Consider the following 6,552-nt stretch of genomic DNA (forward strand, 5'->3'; position numbering starts at 1 on the left):
TTATAACCCAAAACTGATTATGAAAGAAAATTAAACTATTAAAACGATTATCGTTCCAAAAACTTGTTATTTAACTGTACAGCGAATAAAATAACTTAAATAAGTTAAAGTGACGTCACAAAGTTTGTGACTCTCCCCTCCCCCTTGTCACAACATGTCACATGACCGCCTCCCCCCCCTGAACGTGTGATGTAATTAATGGATGACCCCCTTTAATTCATACAGTTAGTAAAAGACGGGTACATAGTCTATCTCGCGGCGAGATACTGTCGCGCCAATCATGTGCTCGGCCTACAGTAGTCATAGCCGATTAAGATGTGTCAACGTTGACATTGCTGACATTGTATTTTAATTGAAGCAATTGTTAAGAATCGATTAGCTGCAATTGTATCAAATCAGTCGCAGGTCTGTTCGTATCCATACTAATATTATAAATGCGAAAGTGTGTCTGTCTGTCTGCCTGTTACTTCTTCACGCTTAAACCGCAGAACCGATTTAGTTTAAATCTGGTATACATATAGTTTGAGGCCGGAGGAAGGACATTACTTTTAACCCCAGAACTCACCCCTCAAGGGGGTGAAAAGGGGGGTGGAAATTGGTATGGGGAATCAATAACCGCTCAACCGATTTAGATGGAACTTGGTATGGAGATGGTTTGGTTAATTTTTATCCCCGAAATCATTCCTTAAGGGTGTAAAAAATTGGTCGGAGATTTATAGAGTGGACCAATTTGGGGGTGAAAAAAAGGATGGATTTAAAACCAGATTTGTTTAATAATTAAGGTAGCAAATTACTAATTCCACGCAGACGAAGTCGCGGGCAAAAGCTAGTACTAAATAATCGTCATCAATTATTGCGTGATGTTTTATTAATAATCACCATTGTATTCTTAAGCGGAACTGATGTGCCGTCGGAAAGTTTACGAAATTGCGAAATTTCAACATGGAAATATTTCATAAATATGTATGCATTTTTTCACCCTATTGCAATGTGGTGAAGAAATATATACATTTATGAACTTGACTGTAGTTTAGTCGCATTTTCGTCTACCTAGAAGAATAATTATATACTCTATGTAGGTTACTTTAAATTATTGTTTTGGTTCTGAAAACGGTAGTGAGAGATTATTAGCTAGATTACCCTGATCAGTTAATTAGGGTTCCGTACAAAGGGTAAAAACGGGACCCAATTACTAAGACTCCACTGTCCGTCTGTCTGTCACCAGGCTGTATCTCAAGACAGACGGACAGTGGAGTCTTAGTAATAGTGTCCCGTTTTTACCCTTTGGGTACGGAACCCTAAAAGTCAATTAAAAGTACAAGGTCCTGCCGATGGCTTTATGAAATATTAGGTACTCTCAAGATTCATTAATCGATTTCATTCTATTTTCAACTGCCTCAACCGTCTAATAATACATTATTATTCACTGCGAAGGTAACTGTGCCCTAGAATTTAGTATCTACATTTAATATTAAGAACTTTTGTTGTTCAATAAAGCTCCAACTACATTCAGAACAAGTCAACTATACTTACCTAATAGATATTATACTTTAATGCTATGATTAGATTAGATTAGATTAGATTAAATTAGATTAGATTAGATATATTTATTTCTTAAAGAAAAAGGCACAGTATTTTACAAAAAGGGATAAAACAAAGGCTTTCACTAAAAGATCGTCAACTTAAGATTAGAACAGAAATCAAATAATAGAATATAAAATAAATAAATAAATAAATGTCACAAAAAAAAGAGATGTCAATGTATACATAGCTATGCTAGGGCCAACCTAGGTATTGTCGAATGTCAAGAACAAGAAAAAAAAACATCAGAAATCAAAAATATTTACAAAAAAATACTAAGTTATAAAATAACTTCATCAGAGTTTATATCAAAAATAAAATAAAAACATATTAAATGTCAACGATCTTAATGGCTAGAATATTAATGGCAATGTCAATTTATATCAAATTAAATTAAATGTCACAATAATAAAATAGGTATAAAATCATTTTTTTTTAATTTATTGAATAAGGAAACAAATTACAGTTTTTTAGATTATTACAAGACCCATCGTAGGCAAAACCTTATGGAGGTTTGTGTGCCGATGGGGAGTTCGAGAATAACATATAGAAAAACAATAATATAAAATTATAACATAATAAATTATTTCTGGCTATATTCTTTAACTGAATATAGCGACATTTCTATCAAAAGTTCTTTCAGTTCGTATGCAAACTTGTCATTGGAGGTTTCGTTTTTGAGGCATGCAGTACATATGTAAATAAAATGTTCAATAAACTGCCACTGGAAATAACTAACCTGTAAAATAAATAGCTTTAAAACTAAAATATCTAATTATTTCAGGAAGCATGCCTTCTACTCTGTGACTGAATATTTAAACTGTAATATTGACATGAATAACTTTGCATTGAAGGGAAATTTTATAATTATTTTAATTGACAACAATTACTTTTAATTTATTTCTATATATTGTAATGTACTTATTTTAAGTATCTAACGCTGGTAACGACATACCATGTAATGCACATATTACTTTATGGTGAATAAATGAAAATGAAATGAAATACAATAGAATTTAAGTAGGTATGGCTCATGATTTCATTTTCTTTATGCTGTTATTATGTATGTTAACATTATACATATACTTACGGCGCGATTAGAGAAATGAATTAGAGATTCACTAGATATGAAATAGTTAAGATATGTGACATTTCACGGCAAAAGGTACCTTATGGCGGCTGGCGCTTACGTCGCATAGCGTCGCAATATATTGCGGCGCTATGCGACGTATAACCGCCATCCAATATTAATTGGAGCGGCGTTAATAATAGCGTAAGCTCCAACCGCCATAAGGTACCTTTACCCGTGGGACGTCACATATCTTTACTATTTCATATATAGTGAATCTCTAATAATTCGTTTCCCGAATCGCGCCGCTAATCTCTCGTTGAGTCTCATCCATTTTACTGCACAAATATGTGGTATTTTCTATAAAAAGGGACCTTATTGTCAATGGCGCTTACGCCATTATAAACGATTCTCCGATATAAATACAATGCCGCGCGACGCTGTGCGTAAGCGCCATCGACAATAAGGTCCCTTTTCATAGAAAATGCCCCATATTTGTTATCCTATCTGATTTTTTTATTGTACTCGCAATTCATTGTTTTTTGGTGTTGGTTCGCTAATTAGCGAACTCGACTCCACACTCGCGTTTGTTCAGACGAGTTTATAAAGTAACATTTTTCTAGTAATAGACCTATAGTTTCCTATATGTAAACGAATATTAATAAAAACTTATTACTTAGAGCGGTACTGTCATAGTAAATTTTGTAACCCCAGTAAATTCACTGCCATCACACACTTTAAAACTAAAAATGAAGATTTATAAAAATACGATAGAATGTATTTAAATATAGATAAATGATTTTTTTATTTGCATTAATTATTTTTATGATTTTGACCCATGTTCTTTCACTGATGTGCGTTAAAATTGTTAAATAACAAACGAAACCGTCAACGCCATCTGTACGACTGTAGGCCAAAACTAGTAGGGCCCTCTGAACGAGAATCAAATTTTCTTGATTTTCGAGGCACGTTTTTTCCTTAGACTGTATCCATCTATTACGGAGTTATATCTATCTTTGCTAAGTACAAAAGACATGCATATTGTAGATATAGTCCGACAAGAAATTGTAGAAAATTATTAAGAAGAAGATGGCAACAATTTAGTACGATTATTTATTTATTTATTTTTATTTTTATTTTTTATTTTTTTTAGTTTACTTTTATTTAATTTCTACTATTTCATGCCGCACCACATGTGTGACGAGATATATGACGAATTTTTTTGCCTATTTTCTTGAATAACTTCTAAACTGTTTATCTTAAAATTATAAAAAAAAATATATTTAAGATTTTCACAATGAGCTCTTTCATTTGATATGTAACACGATATATTTTGAAAAACTTTAATTTTTAAGTTTCTCATTTACCCGCCCAAAAGTGGCCCCCATGTTTAAAATTCATTTGTTTACGTTACATGTCCGTCTTTGGGTCACAGGCTTACATATATGTCTACCAAATTTCAACTTAATTGGTCCAGTAGTTTCGGAGAAAATAGGCTGTGACAGACGGACAGACAGACGCACACGTGATCCTATAAGGGTTCCGTTTTTTCCTTTTGAGGTACGGAACCCTAAAAACGGTAAATGCGTTAAATAATAATAAATTCTGCAAGTGTTTTTGTTTTTTGAAATTATGTTGCATGTTTACCTAATGTATGTAAGATAGTTTTTAAAGTGTTACTTGTTGCAAGACTTGCAACTTGCAAGCAATAATTCTTTTTATTTGTACGTTCTTTACGAACAACATTCACACATTTATAACAAGTTTTTAGGGAAAACTTTTGATTGGTAATTGGTAGTAAAAAATAAATGATTTACCTTATTAATTTAATTGATTTTATATCTTCCTTCAGTTTTAAATTTATTAATACTTTTAAGACCACAAATACACTGGCCAAGTAATTACTAATTAAAACTCGTAATAATTTTGAACCACGCTTCAAAATAGATCACAGAACAAGGAGACTTTCAACGTTTATAGAGCACTTAAAACTAAAACAGTCACAGACAACACAAACTTTTATTTAAAAATACGTTACGCGCGGTGTGAAATTAAAAAAAAACATAGTCAAACCTTAAAAAAAAAACTGTATTGTTTACCGCGTTTTGTCGCGGCACTTTCGAGCGCACCCGATGGACTGATGTCGTCTCGTCGAACGCAGCAGTTATAGGCGACTGATGACTGAAAGGTCACAAATTCTTATACCGAGATAACGTGATATATATAAAAGATTCAGCGCGATTAAGCGTCTAGGCTTGTTTATGTGTTACTACTTATACCAATATACTTATCGTTGTTTTATAGAGATAACTAATAATTATAAAGATGACGTGAAGCTGATCATAGAGTAACTTATACTAGAGCGGTACTGTCATAGTAAATTTTGTAACCCCAGTAAATTCACTGCCATCTGTCGACACACTTTAAAACTAAAAATGAAGATTTATAAAAATACGATAAAATGTATTTAAATATGGATAAATGATTTTTTTTTATTTGCATTAATTATTTTTATAATTTTGACCCATTCTTCACTGATATGCGTTAAAATTGTTAAATAACAAACGAAACCGTCAACGCCATCTATATACGACAGTAGGCCAAAGCTAGTAGCGCCCTCTGAACGAGAATTAAATTTTCTTGATTTCCGAGGCACGTTTTTTCCTTAGACTGTATCCATCTATTACGGAGTTATATCTATCTTTGATCTGATGAAAGGTTTTATGATATTTACTTTCGCTACCGTTGCCTATGTTGCTGATGTTGGATTCGGAATTTTATATAATTATTATCAAATTAACCATATGATGTGAATAAGATTACGTATTTATTTAAAACGGAACTGCAGGTAACAAATCAGCTATCTAAGTTAAGCCTGAGTTTGACTTGGGTTTGAAAAACACGCGAACAACACTCGAACGCGAAGCGAATCGATGCGGCGCGGGGTGAATTAATCCTTTGATACCTATAGATGTGTCCTACGTGGGCGATCTCGTTGCGAACGCGAACGCCTGGGCCGGCCGCGCCGCATCGCTTCGCTTCGCGTTCGCGTGTTGTTCGCCTACGTAGTACGCTGCGTTAGGTTAGGTTAGGTGTTTTTTTTAAGTCCTTTAATTACAAAGATCCTTACGCCCCTAGATCTGTGGTACTGACCCGTGGAGGGAAATGGGATAGTTTTTATCAATAGAGTTAGACCAAGAAAAGTCTGCAACGATTTTGATAGCACACGCAGTGCAAGTGTTATTTTAAACGTCAATCTTCTATGAAATTATGACGTATAAATAACACTAACACTGCGTATGCTATCTAATTGGTGCACTTTTCTTGGTCTAACTCTATCAGGCTAACGGCCCGGCCACGACTTCGCGCGGCGGTGGCAGCGGCGAGCGGCGGCCATAGGTTGGAGCGAGACACAGCGATCGGACCTTGCGTTCCCACCTATGGTCGCCGCCGTGCGATGTCGTGGCCGGGCCGTAGCGTATGCTGAGACGCAGGCGACGCATTTCACGTAGCGCAGCGCAGAGCATATTTTGTGAAGTGTGGAACGTCCTTGCGCTGCAGCGTGCGTAACTATACTTCTGGAAATTTGCTCTGCGCTGCGCTGCGTGAACTGCTTCGCCTGCGTCGCAGCATACGCTTAGCCTCATCATTCCACGCAGACGAAGTCGCGGGCCGAAGCTATACCCTGTCAAGCAATTTTCGTCAGTGGAAAAGTGGCAAAAAAAAACAAAAAAAAAAAGATTGGCGCGAAGGGTTATCCTCCCATTAGAAAATTTGAATTTCGCGCCTTTTTCTACTGACAAACTTGTGTGACCGGCTATAGTTTGCTAAAATTTTGATAGGATTTTGTAAATTAGTGGAACAAGTTTTAGGATGTCTTGCCACGTCATAAGAAATTACAC

At 35.0% G+C, this 6,552-nt stretch overlaps 1 protein-coding gene across 3 annotated transcripts in view; it reads right to left on the reverse strand.

Annotated features, from left to right (window-relative positions):
- The window catches only part of LOC134755351 (uncharacterized), a 33,549-nt gene extending 28,693 nt beyond the window's left edge, over positions 1-4,856 (reverse strand). The window contains exon 1 of one of the 3 annotated variants that reach the window (XM_063691879.1): positions 4,724-4,856. The gene's annotated coding sequence lies outside the window, so the exon portion shown is untranslated. The other 2 variants (XM_063691881.1, XM_063691880.1) reach the window with 2 other exon arrangements.
- Positions 4,857-6,552: the final 1,696 nt, after the last annotated feature.

This window comes from Cydia strobilella, chromosome 2 (assembly GCF_947568885.1).
Source record: "Cydia strobilella chromosome 2, ilCydStro3.1, whole genome shotgun sequence".
In the NCBI taxonomy this organism is placed as follows: Eukaryota; Metazoa; Arthropoda; class Insecta; order Lepidoptera; family Tortricidae; genus Cydia; species Cydia strobilella.